Raw genomic sequence first — 18,044 nt, 5'->3', positions numbered from 1 at the left:
CATGCACGTGAGATCTGATCTTGGCCAGTGAGACATTAAGAGAAACACACTCTTGGAATGCTAGGAAAGACCCTTGCACCTACATCTTTAAAAAGGGGATAAAAGGATAGAAAGCAAAGGGAGGGAAAGAAATGTTCCCCTTCCTGCCTTTGTTACACATGTGAAACTTGGAGCTGTGGCAGCCATTTTATGACCATGAGGGGCCGACCCTAAGAACAAAAAATCAACATGCTGTGATTGGCAAAGCAGAAATATGAAAAGTGAATAAATCCTCAATGGCATTAATGAGCTGAATTATTATAATTAACCTTCCTGAATTAACCAACCCAGGAACTCCCTAGCTACAGAATTCTTTAAGAGTGAGATAACCTATTCCGTTCAGGCTACTTTTAGTTGAATACAACGCTATTGCAATCCAAACCTTTCTATATCCTATACGAAGGTGTTACCTTTAACATATTTAGGGAAGAATCAGTGAAATGTACTTAGAAAACTAAGCCCTCCCCCAAAGTAAAGCAATTTTTAACTTCAGGCAAAACTAAAATCTGTACAAGGAATTTCAGTAAAATATAGATGAACCGTGGACAATATTGACATAATAATAGAATAATTAATGAATATTTATTGAACCAAACTTTGTGCTGTCACTGTTTTGGGAAAGGGGTAGCAGGGGGAACCCCCACCAAGTGGAAAGGCTTAAGTGTTCTATGAGTAATAGAGCTTTCAAGGCAAACAGTTTTTGAGAAGAGGTGGCCACAGCTTAGGAGAGGAAGAAGCCTGGCCAGTGCCCACCTGCAGGCTGTCTGCTCACTACCCTTGCAGCAGCTAGACAAGGAGTCCTTTCCTGAAGAGGCATCTGAGCCATCAATCTCCACGTCTGCCACAGGAGATAATTTTGAAACACGTAGGTAAAAATGGAAAGAAGAAATGGTTTAAAAATCCTTAAAGAAAGAGTCAGAAGTAGGGATCATGTTGAAGAAAATACTATTTTCCTTTCTAAACTATGCACATATTTATCGTAACAAATTAAAATCTAAATTTAGAAAGTCATCCTTAAAAAAAAAAGTCATTCTTCAGTTTTTCTACTTTGTTCACACTCTTTTCCAAGCAGAAATAATGATTCTATAATGCTAATAAGGACATTTGTAACAATGTCAAGAGTATTTCTCAAGTGCCTTATCTTAGTAACTTATTCAGTATCCTGAATAGCCAGGACTAAGTATTAATTTAGAGTGGAAATATCAAGATTGCTTTATGTTGGGGATATGACAACAGGATTTTTAGGAATAGAACTGTGGTGAAAGCAGTTTGATTACCAAAGCTGTGATTGTTTTTTCTTTCAGTTGATAATTTTCTTCACTTATCCAAGAAAGAAATTAAAGGCACGTAGTTGAGAAATATTTCAAAACTATATTAACCTACTATAATCAAACATTCAAAAGTACTTTCTAGAACCAAATGCAGCCAAAAGTAGAACTGGAAGTCCACTCACTGCCATCTCCCAAATTAAAATATCCAAGCATGTTATCCTTGTAAAATTTTCATCTGATGAGATATAGAGTTAAAAATCTCTTTGTAATTTCTGGGTCTTTTTAATTGGCTTGGTGTTCATAGAAAAGCAGATAGGTAGGTTGATAGATGGATAAAATAAAGAGATCCTAATGTGAGCAACTTCTGGCATTCATTCACTGGCTCCTTGTTACCACCATGAGCCCAGACTCTATTTTCTGTTCCATCTTCCTTAATATGTTTTTTTTTTCATCCTTAGGTGGGTGCCTCGTGGTTGCAAGATGGCTGATTCACTTTCAGACATCACACCCCTGTTCTGGAAGGGCAAAACGTCTTTTCCTCAGGAGCCTTTGATGATTTTATACAGAAAGAGAAGCCCTCTCCAGAAAAGCACCTCATTAGCCAAAAGAAGATTACATGCTTACCCTTACACTACTCAGTGGCCATGGGGAAGAATATTACCTTGATTTGTTTAAACAAATGGACATGGAGCTGTAAATCTGCAGGCAGCCATACTTACAGAGACAGAGGGATCTCTGCCTAACACCTATACAGATCAGTGTTCTGTTTATAGGAAAAAGCAGGGAAGGATGGCCGATGAGTGTCTAATGGCAAGATTATACTCTGAGGGCATGTTGAGTTCCCATTAAGAGAGAAGTGAGGATCACCACACACGTCTCTCCACGTGGAATCTTCTTTTATTCAGACTTAATTCAAACACCTGATCAGTACCCCAGTTAGAGACACCAGACAAGCTGGATCAATGTGGAGCAATATCCATCAGAGCAAAGCATAAGGCTGCTCTGAGCCCACAGAGGTTTACGTCAGCTTCTGACAAGTGTGGATACCAGATACCAGAGACACTCAGGACTGGCAGGGCTGGGGAACTTAAGCAGCCCTCAGCCCAATATCCGGTGTGCCAGACAGAAATGCTTAAAGACCTAGATCCTATTATATGAGGTTGAATTCATTCCATTAAACAGCTTAAGCAGCCCCGATCAGCCGCTGGAACACTTCTCTGCGGAGTGCTAAAACAATGGCCCGAGGGGCAGCTGAAGTTTGTTTTCTCTTGTGTGAGGCCAGCTGGAGTTGCCTAGCACATGTCCAAGCTGGGGAGGGCCAACACCACATAATTGCATTAAACCTGCCTGGTTCTTTCCGGAAAGCACTTCCTGACAGCATCAAGAAGGAAATGAGTTAAGGGGGAGTTTGCAAGTCTTAGGATATCACAACCATTTTTCAATCCCTTTCCCAACTCCTCAAAACCACTTTCATCAAGAGAGAATCAGAATTTTAGACTCCCCTGCCTAGTGCTAGTTTTGCTATATTATGTTTGGTCTTTCCTCATTATTATTAAAGTGATTTTTGTTGGGCATAGCATTTGGGGAGCAGAAAATATATTTCTATAAGGTAGAAGCAGGGTATCACTAATTCCTTTGCACTTTCTGAGGATCTAGTCTTCTTCCAAAATCCACATGAAATGTTAACCTCTCTCAAAAAGGCCTCCCAAGTCTTTGTCACCAGGTGAGGCTGTCATGTCTCCCTCCCTCATGCTTCTCTGATGCTCTTACCTTTATCTCTTGGATGGAACTTCTCTATTCACATGTCCACTCACTCACCAAGCATTACCTTACATGTGAAGCAGTACTGGGCACTCTCATTATTTACTTTCAGGTAGTTAATATCACCCCCATTTTCCTGAAGACACCTAAAATCACCGACGTTAGGCAGCTTGCTCAAGGTCAAACAGCTGGTACTGACAGTGTTTACCTTCAAATCTAAATCCCCTGTGCCCACGCCCAGTCTGCTATGAATCAGCTACTGTGTACTTGTTTGTCTCCCATCACATAATAACTATCTACTGAGGCACCATCCTAAGCTAGGCAACATCCTATGCACCAAGGATACAGACATAATCAAGTCCTGGTCCTAAGAAGACAGATATATCCCTAGTGTGTATTTGTATCCAGTGGTCATGTCAGCAGACATTTGCTGAGCACCTGCTATATCCCAGGTAAACTATCCTTTAGGCATGGAGGAACAGCATAGACATGCTTCCAGCTCTAAGGACAGTGCTGAATAGGAGCACAAGCAGACTGTCACTGAAGCACATGAGACGGAGCGGTTCATTGTGTGTGGCAAGTTCAGAGAAGGCTTCATAAAGAAGATATCACTGAGTTGGGCTGTAAAGGATGAAGAGAGTTTTGATAGATTTTTTTTAAAAGAGGGGAAGGGCATCCTAAAGAGAATCCCCATGACCCTGGACATGGAGCTGTAAATCTGCAGGTAGCATCAGGCTGATTTAAATAGTACGATGTGGTGGGAATGCAAGGTGTGAGGCAGGGAGCAGACGGAAGTAGGATGGGAAAGGGTGCCTTGAATGCTATGCAAAGGAGCTTAGACTTGATCGTATGAAAATGGAGATTTCTGAGCAGAGGAGCTTATTTGTCTTTGTGTCCCATGGCGTGTGGCACACTGCCTTGTTCTTGGGAGCAGTTTTTAGCACTTGTCACTTTCCTGGCACCAGAGAAGACTCTGGCCCCCAACCTGATGTCACGCTCTGTTTACAGAGGAAAAGTAATGCCCATGCTCTTGTGTATAGCAATTTTCTTGCCAACCCCTCCACCAAGTCATCCCAGGTCTGGGAGCAATCTTTCTCTTTTATCCGAGGCCAAATTGCTGCCTCCATGTTGTTGTCACTGCTATAGACCCTGCTAATTTCTCCTTGGTGAACAGAAGGTGGTCCAGTGGATGAAGTTCTAGACTGGGAGGCTTAAGGAACCAGAGTCCTGATCCCTGCTCCACAAGTACCAGGAGGTAACCTTGGCCTTATCCCATCTATAAAATGAATAGAAGATTTCCACATTCCCTTCCAGACTTAAGAGACTTTGATTTTAAGTGCAAGGTCAACATGCCTTCAGCCAGGCCAAATGGTGACTAATATCTGCATCTGCAAAATTTTGCTTTGTGGCGGAACAATTTTCTGTGGTTGTTATTTGCTTTATTCTCCCTGTACTTTGCCTCACATCTCCTCCCTCTACTTTCTCCTTGTCCATTCTAGGAGGGTTGCTAGGAATGTTTGCACCTATGCCTCAAGAGTTTTGTGTTACTAAGCTAGAAGCAGAAGTTGCTAAAGAAAGCCTTCTCTGCCAGACTTTGAAATCCTAAATGCACTAAAGGCACTAGGCTTCCTGTCCCAAATAGGATCCAGAGAGAAGGGAGCACTTTTCAGAAGAGACGGGCAGGAACAGCAAGACAGAAAAGAACTTCATTCTTAGGATGACCAAAAAATTGATCTTCTGAGGGAGGACAATATTTAGAATAACAGGTAACATTATTTATTAATAATTATACTGGAAGCACAGGTATAAACCAGGATGTTCCCAGGCAAACTGGGTGGTGTAGTCATCCTACACCACCCTTAAATCCAAGAAGAAACCTGGCATCATACCCCACTGTCCTACAGACATCACTAATTAATCACCATGCCCTTTCCATGAGTCCAGATGAGCTTAGAATCCTTCTCGACACAGGGCTCCTGACACTACTAATCTATCAGTGTTGGCTCTTGAGTTCAAATCTTTTTATTATAGTTAACATTAAAAACCAGACAGAGTGGAAGCTGTGGTGGCCTGCTCTGAACCCCTCTGGGGGGTGATGACCCATCCTCCAGCTGCTGAACGTACTGTCTGGGTGCTGGCTGACCACAGGACCCCTCACCAAGCATTGACCACTGAAGGAAACTGCCTTGCCCAAGGTCATGTCCTCTCCCAAGTGCATTGGACACCAATGACTGGCTGATGCAGGACTACAGAGGCCAGATTCCCTTGCTTCAATTTCAGCCACGTCTGAAAGGTCATCCCAGCTCCAGAGCTTTCCATAAGATCAGCTGAGGCTGATGGCAGGTCAGCATCTCCTTCTGCCCAGTCATGACTTCTGCATAACCCTACAGATGTCTCCATCAACCTTCTGCACACAGCTCTCCATCTCAAGGTCTGTTCCTAAGAATCCCTAGCTAAGGAATCAAACTACCCCTATGCTGCTAGTAAGAAGTAAACCCCAAGGTTTACTTACTAATTTGTATCTTAGTTAAATGGTCAATTAGCATATATCTCTTGTTCCCACATTTAATTTAACTTAATTTAAAAGCTGCCCTGGAAAATGCATGTCCCTTCACACTTTGCAGTCAGAAGAGTACAAGTCCTCTCACTCTTTGGTCTCTCGTGGAGGAAGCAGGATTGCTATGTGGTTCCACAGCAGTAAAGTGAAGCAAACACTTGTAGGTGGACAGGAGACATGGGTTTTAGTTCTGGTTTTGCCAATGACTCACTATGATGTGCGAAAATCATTTCCTCTGTCAAGGTGGGTCCAGATTTACCTGTCTATAAAATGTAGGGCTTATCAGAAAAATTACGGAAATAAGGCAGAAAGGTGGGGCCCATATTCTTTCAGTGTTATACAGGCACAAACAGGAAATATTTGATTTCTCTCACCATTTGCTATTGATTGAAGGTCCCAGATCTAGTAAAATTACTTATTACCTGGTAGAGTTTTGTCCAGTTGATGTGCAAATAATTTCTATCCATGGAACAGAAAACCACAAAGATTTATAGTCCACCTTTTATGTAATCCAGTAAACTTATCTTAGAATTGCAAAATATATATCTGGCTTTTTAAATGTTCTTTGAACCAGTCATAAGATCTTAGTGGTTTCTTTGCCAATTTTTTTCATGAGTTAAACAGAATCTTTTACCTGTTAATTCATTTTATATTTGCTGAGAGTCATGAGCTTATGTTTTGAAAAGTTATGCTTCAACAGACTTGATCTGCTCTATAACACTGAAAGAAAACCAATCCACTCGCCCATCTTGAGAGCTAGGGCTCCTGTGGTATTAACATACCCAAAGGCATGTGGGACTCCTTTCCAGAGAAATCCTCTGGACCATGTTACCCTTCTGAGAGTAGTCAGCAATACCAGGGTCCTCAGAGCCACCATCCCTTGATGGCTGTGTGGCTGCAGTGAAGGCTGGAGAAACAGCAGTATAGCCAAAGCTCCACGAGAGGGACTTACCCAAGGCTTCCCAAGGCCTGAGAGGTACAAAAATTATGTTTTGTCTGAGCCGGGATTCAAACCCAAGCCTGTCTACCTCTAAAGGAAACCTATAACATTCATTCCTCATACCTTCATGCCACAGTTCATGTGCCCGTATCCACCATGTACATCACATATGCCTAGCACATAGTAGGTGCTCAATGTATAGCTCTTGCAGTTAAAAGAATTTTAAGTATTCCTAGTGACTATCATTTTTTTCCCAAAGGACCAAATCTACTGATAAGCACTAGAGCACTTCAGAGCTCTAGAAAAGACAGATACCCAGGAGGCAGACAGGACTATGTTCTATCCCGTTGTTGCTACTTAGTGGCTAATTAGCAGTGTAACCTTGAACCAGAAATAAAATCACATGAGTCTCAGTTTCCTCCCCTGCCGCATGCAAACAATTCTCGTAGGTTTGCTATGAGGATTAAAGTAGGAAAAAGAATGTGAAAACACTGAGCACAGCCTTGGCCCAAAGGTGCCCCCACCCACAAGGGTCCTTTGGTCTTTTCTTCCCCTCTCAGAAGACCCTGGAAGGCTTTGAGGCCTTGGCTATAGTGTCGTTTCTACCAGCCCCCACCCCAAGCCACACAGTGATCAAGGGATGGGAAAATCACTCTGTTCAAACAGGTGTCACTGTTCTAAACCTACAGTCTCATTTCCTGATCGTGTCTTAATCTGCTCGTCAGTGGTGAAAGTTGATTTCTTGCACATTCTTATATCAGTGGGAATTTCTGCCCTTGGCTGACAGGCATTATGGGCTGGCTTTGACATACAGCCCTACAGGGCCTGAACAGCCCCTATTCTTTCCCAGTCCTGAAAGAGAGCTTTGTGCCAAGGATTCATTAAACTGCACTGCACAGCCCCTTCATAAATGGGGCTCAATAATGAACAGTCGATTTAACTGGAAAAGCTGTTGGAGCTGTTAAATTAAAGGGAAATAAAGTGCACTTTAGACTCAGTCTGCCAGAAGAAATGGTGACCTAAAAGGAAAAAATCTTCATTTTTATTGAATTGAAGTTTTTAAAAAGTTTAAAATGTCCAGGAAGCTTCCTCCTGACAGGCAATGAGACACAAAAGCTCAGAATGCAGGCTGAGATAGTGATGATTTCTATTCACCACCCCAAAGTGAGTCTCAGGCTCTTAGTGCAAGGAATGATCTAATTTTGAGAAGGAAATATGAGAGGAATCTGTAATATGCCACAGAAGTGCGGTTGTTTTTTGTTTTTTTAATTTTTAGAAGTATGTTGTTCAAGACCAGGCTTTCTCTTTTATTCTTTGAACATTTGAAGGACCAAGAGTCATTCTTTTCAGTTTTTCAGCACTCCTTCAGGGATAAAAAATTCCTCTGGGAAGAGATTCAATTGTTTCTACTCACCCTATAGCTGAGATTTATATTTGAGTGCTGTGCTCTGACATCTGACTCAGTAGCGTCTCTTTTAGGTGTGAGATTTCCAGAAATATACATAAGTGCTCCAAAGAATGTTCTCTTCGACTTCTGAGTTACGTAACTTCTTAGCCTGGTGAGATAGAACTTCTACTAACACAGGCTGGGATTTATAGTTTCCAATAACTCTCATGTGCAAGAAGCAAAGGCCACTGTGATTTGGCAGATAAAATAACCGTGTGGTGAGCTTTTCTCTGCTAAGCTGCTGTAAGCTTGGAATTCTTATGCTTCCCTCTCCTTCGCGTTTTCAAATCTTTATAAAGAATCTACTCCTGGGTATGTTACAGACTTCACTTCCCTAGCCAAGGCCTTTTCTAGTTTTCATCTTTAAGCATCATTTGACCGTCAAAATGACAAAGTCACTCATCACAGGGAATTTATAGAGAAATCTGAAGGGCAATTTGTGAAATCAATGTGAAATAGAGAAATCTGAAGGGAAATAAATAAAGGACCACTTCCACCCTTATTGTTCAGGGTCACTGGAATCCAAACATAGATTTTCAATTGCTAAGCTCTATAGAAAAGGAAAAACTTCCTTTTTAAGAAATTATGTGCTCTTCTTCTGGAACCTACTTTATATTCTATTCTGAATTCTAATCCACCAATTTATTTTTTTAGGATTCTGCATTAGGCAGTTCAAACCCACCCTGAAAATATCCTAAGCTCTAAAAAATAAATCTGTGCATGTATTCATTTTTAATAGTAACTATGGTGACCCACTAAACAGTGTTGTTTCATTCTTCGTCCATCTACCTCTAAATGAGTCATGGTGAACCAGTATAAATCATGGACTTTCCACCCCATGAAATTCTGGTTTATAATAAAACTGCTGCCTGTGACAACTTCTGGGATGGACTTTGCTCAGTGTGAGCCTTGATGGTTATTAGGGTCTACACCTGCATCAAAACATAGTTTCATTAACCTTCCACTAAAGATTGTTGGAGTCCAAAATGGCTATGCCGCCCTGTGTGGGTTGGGTGGGCCTGATCACATTTTAACATTCAGCAGTGGGGTAAATATTCATTAGAAAAGACAGGTTAGATCAGTCCAACTTTTACGCATAACATCAGCCATTCAAATGCACTCTTCCAGTCATGACTTATTCCCACATAAACAATCATCAACCTGTTGAAAAGATATTTACTGTAAAGATGGAAAAATAGGAGAACTTTCTGGATTTACACAGATTCAACGACAACTTAAGGAGAATGCTAATATGTTACAGCCTGGCTAAAGGAAAATGACTGGGAAAGGAAGGGTGAACAAAATCAAAGCCGGGAGGAAGTGTGCTCCCATAGGATTCAGAGCATTCATTAATTCTTCCATTCATTTTGTTGTACAAAAAAGTATGTGCCTTTTTTCCTATCAGTGTGTAATCTTTCTGAGGAAAGTAAAGAAGTTATCCTCAGTGCCTGACAGAAAGTATAAGCAGAGGTTTAGTAAATATTTGACAAGGAAAGTAAGAGAAAGAGGAGAAGTAAGGGAAAGAAGATAAGGACAGAGAAAAAAGGGAATGTGGGACAATGAAAGGAGAATGTTAGCCCAGGGAAATCAGAAACACATAATACCATTTAACATTTTTAGGTTTATGATTTCTAAATTTATATTTAATATATTTCCTAATAATTTCTATTTCAGCTTTCTTATCATAAGCTCTTTCTTCTTTTCCAATAATGTAAATATTTCCTGTTTTTTAAGGTTTTGTCATGAGCCCGTCACTTCTCTTCATTTACTGAAGACTGGGTTGTAGTCTGCCTCTCCACCCTAATACCTGCCATTGCCTTAGTTTACTTCAGTGTCCAAAGCAACAGTTCTTCTAACACACTAGCATCTCAGTTCTATGAATGCCACATTTCCACTGCTATACATTCACCCACAACACATTTATCCAATAAATATTTACTAGGCAACTTCTGTGGGCCAGCACAATGCTAAACACTGAGAATGACATAATGGCTAAGGCATAGTGTCTATACTTATGGGACTTACATTCTAGTAGGTGGTGAAGGTTGTGCAACAGAAAAATTCCTGGGGCTGGGCCATGTCTGCCTTGTTTGATACAGTATCACTGGTACTATCAGTGTATGTGGCACCTAGGAGAAATTCAGTATGTATTCTTAGAATGAATGAAGCTGACAATTATAATACAATACGTGGAGAGGACACAGGATGCTATGAGAACACAAAGAAGAAATTAGAAAGTATTTTGAACTTAATAATAAAAATATAGCACATCAAGATTCAGAGATACAGCTAAAGCAGTCTCCAGAATGAAATTTATAGTATTAGATAGCTAAATGTTTACATTAGAAAAAAATTTTAATTCTTAAGATTATTTCTGGGAATTTCCAGTGTGTGAGATGTATACACAGAATACACAGAAAGTAGCTCTTCATAAATCTTTTACTACTTACTACGTGGATCAGCTTATGAACTATATTTTCAGTCATAAAAGAGACTGAAAATTAATTTCACTAAGAAATTATTTATAAAGTCCAAAGATATTATCTATAACTGAAAAACCCCACAACTAACATCATACTGAATGTTGACTAACTGTTTTCCCCTCTAAGATAGGGAAAAAATAGAAAAACGTCTACTCTCACCCCTTCAGTATTGTGTTGGAGGTCCCAGCTAGAGTATTTTGGCAAGAGAATGAAATAAAAAGCATCCAGATTGGAAAGGAATATATTAATTTGCTAATGATATGATCCTATATATAGAAAATCCTAATAAACTCACAAAAAAACTATTAGAGCTAATGAACAAGTTCAGCAAGATTACATGATACAAGATCAAAACAGAGTATCAGTTGTATTTCTCTATACACTGGCAATGAACAATTCAAAAGTGAAGTTAAGAAAACAGTTCTATTTACAATAACATCAAAAAGGATAGAGTACTTAGAAATATAAAACACTGTTGAAAGAAATTTAAAAAGACCTAACTCAATGGAAGGTATTCCGTGTTCAGGGATTAGAAGACAGTACTGTTAAGATGGTGATTCTACTCAAATTGCTCTACAGATTCAATGCCACAGCTATCAAAATTTCAGCTAGCTTCTTTGCAGACATTGACAAGCTGATCCTAAAATTTGTATAGAATTTCAAGGAATCCAGAAAGACAAAACAATCTTGAAAAAGAACAAGAAAGTAGCAGGACTTAATACTTCTCAATTCAAAAACTTACCACAGAGTTACAGTAATCAAAACAGTATGGTACTGAAATAAGGAGACACATGTAGATCAATGTAATATATTTGAAAGTCCAGAAATAAACTCATACATCATTGTCAATTGATTTTTCAACAAGAGTATCAACACAAAATGTGGTCTATTGGTCTAGAGATCTTAGTTCCAAAGGAGGAGTGCTTCTATTGGGCAGCATAACAATAATTCTAATGAACTGGAAATTACGACAGCCACCTGACCACTGTGGGCTCCTCTTGCCTGTAAACCAATGGGCAAAGAAGGGAGTTACTGTACTGACCAGGCAGATTTATTCTATTACCAAAGGGAAATTGGTAACTGTGGAAATAAGGAAGTGTATATCTGGAATACAGGAGATCCCTTAGGGCATCTCTTATGGCTATTGTGCCTTATGAATAAAGTCAATGGAAAACTAAAACAACCTAATTCAGGCAGGACTAGTAATGGCCCAGACCTCTCGGGTATGAAGGTTTGGCTCACCCCACCAGGTAAAAAAACCACAACTAGCTGAGGTGCTTGCTGAAGGTAAAGAGACTCTACAGTGGGTAGTGGAAGTTAGTTATAAGTACCAGCTATGACCACATGACCAGTTACAGAAATAACAACTGTAATTTTTATGAGTATTTCTTCCTTATTTTGTTATGGATATAAGTACATTTCATATATATCATATGTACATTTCATATATATCATATGTACATTTCTTATATATCATGAATATTCATAAATATACATAGCAAATATCTTTGTTTTCTTCCCTCTCTTAGCCCATTATTATATAACATAAGATCTTTTAATTTTATATCATAATATTTAAATATGGCTAACTTTATATCATAGTATTTAAGTCACAGCATATCAAGAAGAAAAGTGAACGTCAGTCATACAAGGACTTCGCATCCTCCGCTGGGGTAGGGTTAGTGCACTTCAATTGTACACAGGATAGTTGTATCATGTGAGGTTGAAGTATGATCTTGCTAGTGTTTTCATTTGGAGATTAATATGGTTTAAGGAGATAATTCTAGGTACCAAGTTGACAAGAAGGGGATGGTAATGGTTAATATTGCATGTCAGTTTGGTTAGGTTATAGTACCCAGTTGCTTAGTGAAACACCAGTCTAGATGTTGCTGTGGATGTATTTTTTAATATTTAGTGTTTAATATCTAAGTCAGCAGACTTTGAGTAAAGCAGATTACCCTCTGCAATGTAATGGACCTCATCCAATCAGCTTAAGTCCTTAAAAGAAAAGACCAAGGTCACTTAAGAGGATGGAGTCCAACCTCCAGACTGCCTTTTAACTCAAGATTGCAACATCAACTCCTGCTGGAATTTTCAACCTTCTGCTCATCCTAGCAAACTTCAGACTTGTGAACCCTCACAACTATGTGAACCAGTTCCTTAAAATACACACACACACACATACACACACACACACACCGTTGATTCTGCTTCTATGGAGAACCCTGACTAATACAAGGGGTGAGGGCTAAGGCCTGTAGGGTTTCTTTCTGGAGTAATAAAAAGGTTCAAAATTGATTGTGGTGATGGATACACGTTCTGTGAATCTACTAAATGTCACTGACAAACTTTAAATGGATGAATTTTATGGTATATGAATTATATCTTAATAAATCTGTTAAAAATATCTATGACTGCAAAATAAAAATATTTTTAAGATAACATCCATGGAGAAACAACTATAAGAGTTGAAGGTAGTTTATTTGATGAACGGAAACTGGAGGTGGAAATTTCTCAGCCATTACCTCTTCAAATATTACTTCTGCCTGATTTCTTTCTCTCTCTTTCCCTCTTGGATTCTAATTACATTTGTGTTAGACTTATTTTTATCTTTGGATGCTTTGTTTTACTTAGTTTTATTTTTTTTCATTCCTTTCTTGGTATTTCACCATAGATAATATCTGTTGACTTATCCTCAAGCTCAGTGATTTTTTTACTCTACTGATTTCAGTGTACTATGAGATAAATGTTTAAAAAACTCATTAAAAGGATATGAGCAATGGCCCTTAAGGAGCCAGTACTAGGTGTCAAGGTCACATTAACACTAGGTTTCAAAGTCAGGAAACTATTGTGCTACATGGAGGTCAGAAAACTGTAGAAAACCACTGTAGCTGTTGTAACTGCCACATTCACAAAGCTGTTGGTTAAATAATAGAATGAAGAATCTGGCCCCTGCAAAAATTCTTGCCTTCTGGGACCCATACATCAGCTGTCACTAACCCAGTAAAAACGGCCTCTACTTTTCTTTCATCTTCCAAATCTAATACAAATATATGTCATTAGGAAAGCCTAAATTAGTTTCAGAATCCTAGCTACAAGTCAGTCTGGGAAATGAAGTCTTACAGGGAGAGGTTGAGGAACTAGGAGAGGTAGGAACAACTGCTAAATACCAATAGGCAGTGCCTACTACATCCTACCCCTCTGCCAACATAACATTGATACACAAGTTTCTACCATATTTAAACTTCCAATCAACAAAATAGCAACCACTACATGCTCTCTTATAATGTAGTTATTCCTCATATAAATGAAAATGTACTTACACTCAGCCTGCAAAAAGAACTTATGTCAAAGCCCCATCAATCACAGTATCCATATCTTGGTGATTTTCCTTCTCTTCTAGTTCAGCCACAATCCCATTCTATAATGTAATGAACAATACAAAGTTAAGCATCACCAATATACCTTTTATAAAATGGTAAAAGAAAAGAAGGGTAGAATAAAAGAAATTGGTTAATAGACACAAATACACACATGACAAAGCAAGAAATTATGTATAACTACCTCAACTCTCATTTCTCTAGCTGGTTCCAAGGCTAAAGTTGGTATTTATAATAACTTAATAACATTTGATACTGAACATCTTTTCATATGCTCACTTGCCATCTGTATATCTTCTTTGGAGATGTATCTATCCAGATATTTTGCCCATTTTTAATTGGGTAGTTTGTTTTCTTATTGTTGAGTTGTAAGAAATTTTCTGCTTATTTCGGATACAAGTCCTTTATTATATATGTGTTTTGCAAATATTTTACCCACAAGTCTATGGTTTGCCTTTTGATTCTCTTAACAGTGTCTTTCACAGGCAGTTCTTAATTTTAATGAAGTACAAATTATCAGTATTTTCTTTCATAGATCATGCTTTTGGTGTTGTATCTAAATAGTCATCACCAAACCCAAGATCATCTAGATTTTCTCCTACCTTACCTTCTAGAAATTGTATGGTTTTGTGTATCATGCTTAGGTCTATCATCTATTTTGTATTAATTTTTCTGAAGGGTGTAAGGTCTGTATCTAGATTCATGTTTTGTATGTGGATGTCCAGTTGTTCCAGGACCATTTGTGGAATAGACTATCCTTTCTCCACGCAATTGCCTTTGCTCCTTTATCAAAAACCAGTCGACTACATTTGCATGTATCTATTTCTAGGCTCTCTATTCTGTTCCACTGACCTATTTGTCTATCATTCTGTGAATGTCTTGATTATTATGGCTTTATCGTAAATCTTAAAGTTAGATAGTGTCAACACTCTGACTTTGTCCTTTTAAAGTATTGTGTTGGCTATTCTGTTTCCCTTACCTATCCGTATAAACTTTGGCATCAGTTTATCAGTATCCACAAAATAACTTGCTGGGATTTTGGTTGGGATTACATCAAATCTATAGATAAAGTTGGAAAGAATTGACATCTTAATATTAGGTCTTCCTACCTATGAATATCTTTCCACTTAGACCTTCTTTGGTTTCTTTTGTCAGAGTTTTATAGTTTTCCTTATATAGATTTTGTACATATTTTGTTAGGTTTATAACTAAGTATTTCAATATTTTGGTGCTAACGTAAATAGCACTATGTTTTAATTCCAAATTCCAATTGTTCATTGAGGGCATATAGGAAAGCAATTGATTTTGTATTTTAACCTGAAACCTTGCTATAATCACTTATTAGTTACAGGAGTATTTTTGTGGATTCTTTAAGATTTTCTAAATAAAGAATCATATTATCTCAAACAAAGATACTTTTATTTCTTCCTTCTCAATCTGTATACCTTTTATTTTCTTTCTTGCCTTATTGCATTAACTGGGACTTCTGGTATAAAGTGGAAGAGGAGTGGTGAAAGAAAACATCCTTCTCTGGTTTTGTAACGAAGTTCCTCTCTTTTACTAGTTTGCTGAGAGTTTTTATCATGGATGGGTGTTAGACTTTGTCAAAAAATTTTTCTGCATCTATTACTGTGATATGATTTTTCTTCTTTAGTCTGTTGATATGATGAATTACATTAATTGATTTCTGAATGTTGAACCAGCCTTGCATACTGGAATAAATTCCATTTGGTGATGGTGTATAATTACTTTTAAATGATGTCTTAACTTTTATCAAGATGATTTGTGGTGAAAATATATTACATTTACATTGCATTACATCACATTATTATTACAGCATATTGCATTAGTATTAGCAGTAGTAGTAGTAGTAATAGTAGTGGTATATTTCTAAATATTGGATTCTCCTAGTATTTCTGCAGTTAAACGACATGTACAATGCATTCATTTTGTAATATGGTCATAAATTAAACCCAGTTTGTTTTATTAAGGATGGTTCTATCTAGTGGCAGCATTGTGGATATATTAGAGAGCTTCATATTGGAAAAGAACAATGGCTTTTAAATCAGATCGTCCTGGATCTAAATCCTGACTCCACAACTTAATGGCTCTCTGAGCTTTAGCTAGTTATTTAATTTCTCTAACATCTCAATGCCTTCCAGACAAGAATTAAGTAAGATATGTCTCATGGCACTTGGTGAGCATTTGATATGGGTGCAAGATTTTATTGATGTTAATATTTTAAGTAAGTTTATTCAAATACTATTTTACACTCCCTTTGCCAGATTTTGGTATCATAGTTCAGCAGATAAAAATCACAGTGTATATAATTCACAATCACAATCACAATAAAGGCAGGTCATGGGGAAGGCAGTACAGCACGGAGAAGATAAGTAATGGCTCTATAGCATCTTACTATGCTGATAGACAGTGGCCGTAAGGGGGAGCTGGTGAGGACTTGATAATATGGGTGAATGTTGAAAACACAATATTGTTCATGTGAAACCTCATAAGATTGCATATCAATGATACTTCTATAAAAAAAATCTCAGTGTACAAAACCCCCACAATTCTTTTTAAATCATTTTAACTTCAATGCCATGCCTTCATCCAGCTCTATGGACAAAAAATTTAAGCTCAGTCATCCTTGGGGTTACCCCTTCCCCAGGTATTGCAAAGTTCTTATCATGTCTTATGCAGCATCAAGGCTTTGGATGAGCTGTCCAGTCATCAGTCATAGGTCATTCTCACTGAGACAGTCTCACATAATCTGCAGGCCCATTCAGGCCAGAGCCTCTGCTTTTTCCAGAAGTACAGAAAAGGTGGTTAGAACAATGGACTCAAGAGACAGATTCCCCAGGTTTAAATCCTTTCTCCACCCCTTCCAAGCTATCTGAGCCTCAGTTTCCTCATCTGAAAATGAGGACAATGATAAACGTAACCAATAGAATTTATGTGAGAAATAAATGAATTACAGTATGTAAAATTTTCGATAGTACCTAACACTGTATGTAAGAGTTAGCTCTCACTTTTTAAGTTAATTATAGCCTGGGAAACTGGGCAAGGCTAGGAACTCCATGAAGGTTTTACAGCTGTCCCCCGCAGGGGTTGGGGGAGAGATTACCAAGGATCAGAGAGTCATTGCTCGGGGACCCACACATCTTTACCCCCTTTCCAGTTTCCTAGAACCTCTCTTTTTCACCTTGCTGCCTCTCAAAAGGTTCTCTCTGTCATCCCTACCTCTCAGGACACACAGCAAGATTCCCTCAGGAAGCTCAGACTTTGGGAAAGAGGAACCAGGAAAGGAAGATGTGGAGGGCGCCTACTCTCTGTCTTAGCACAATGCTGTGGCAAGGCAACACAGAGAGGGTCTGCCCGTTTGAAAGGGGAAAGAAAATGCGGGAAGTCTGGAGGAAACACAGAACAGAACAAAACATAAACTAAAGTGTCAAATATCTATCCTGACTGAAGAACAAAGCTAGCTTCATAAATGACTAAGGAAAAGTTCCTTTTTAAACAATTTCCTTCTCCTACCAGAGTCATCATCAAATGAAGTTGCCTGTGAAATGTTCAAGGTGGGAGCATTTTTTGGAGGCAGATTTCTTACATTTAAGAGGCAGAAAACAAAACCAGGGCTTTATCTATGTATCAGAAACAAACTACTTTATCTCACAGATTTCACTTGTGCTAAAAGCACTTCATTGTAAAACCACTGATCTGGGAAGACTGGTGCAGAAACAGTACCATTATCTGTTCATCAAATACTACGGAATATGAGGAAGGGAAGATGAAAAAGGAATGGAATTAATATTTAATAAGCAATTAACAATGCCTCTTACTTTGCTAGGCCTTTTCTATATATTCACATCCTTATCTATGAGATGGTAGTAGCAAAGTTGATTTGTTATCCCCATTTTATGGATGAGAAAACAGAGTCATTGGGATCACATCACTAGTACACAGTGGAGCTAATATTGAAATCTGGTTCTGGTTGACACCAAAACTCATCTTCTTTCTATTACACCTGCATTGCTTTACAGCAATTTAATGACAAATATATGAATCTTCCTAACTTTATTGTTGCAAACCGAGGTTTTATTAGGTCTAGCTCTTTGGTGAGCCCTAAGCTAAGGAAAGACCTACAAAACCGTATGTTTATAAACATC

At 38.5% G+C, this 18,044-nt stretch overlaps 1 long non-coding RNA gene across 1 annotated transcript in view; it reads right to left on the bottom strand.

Moving 5' to 3' along the window:
- LOC130684864 (uncharacterized) overlaps window positions 1-13,921 on the bottom strand; it is a 111,695-nt gene extending 97,774 nt beyond the window's left edge. The window contains exon 1 of the long non-coding RNA XR_008999193.1: window positions 13,822-13,921. This is a non-coding gene — a long non-coding RNA (uncharacterized LOC130684864). The remainder of the gene's footprint in view (window positions 1-13,821) is intronic.
- Window positions 13,922-18,044: the final 4,123 nt, after the last annotated feature.

The sequence above is a fragment of the Manis pentadactyla genome, chromosome 9 (assembly GCF_030020395.1).
Source record: "Manis pentadactyla isolate mManPen7 chromosome 9, mManPen7.hap1, whole genome shotgun sequence".
In the NCBI taxonomy this organism is placed as follows: Eukaryota; Metazoa; Chordata; class Mammalia; order Pholidota; family Manidae; genus Manis; species Manis pentadactyla.
This window is presented reverse-complemented; position numbering and strand designations above follow the sequence as displayed.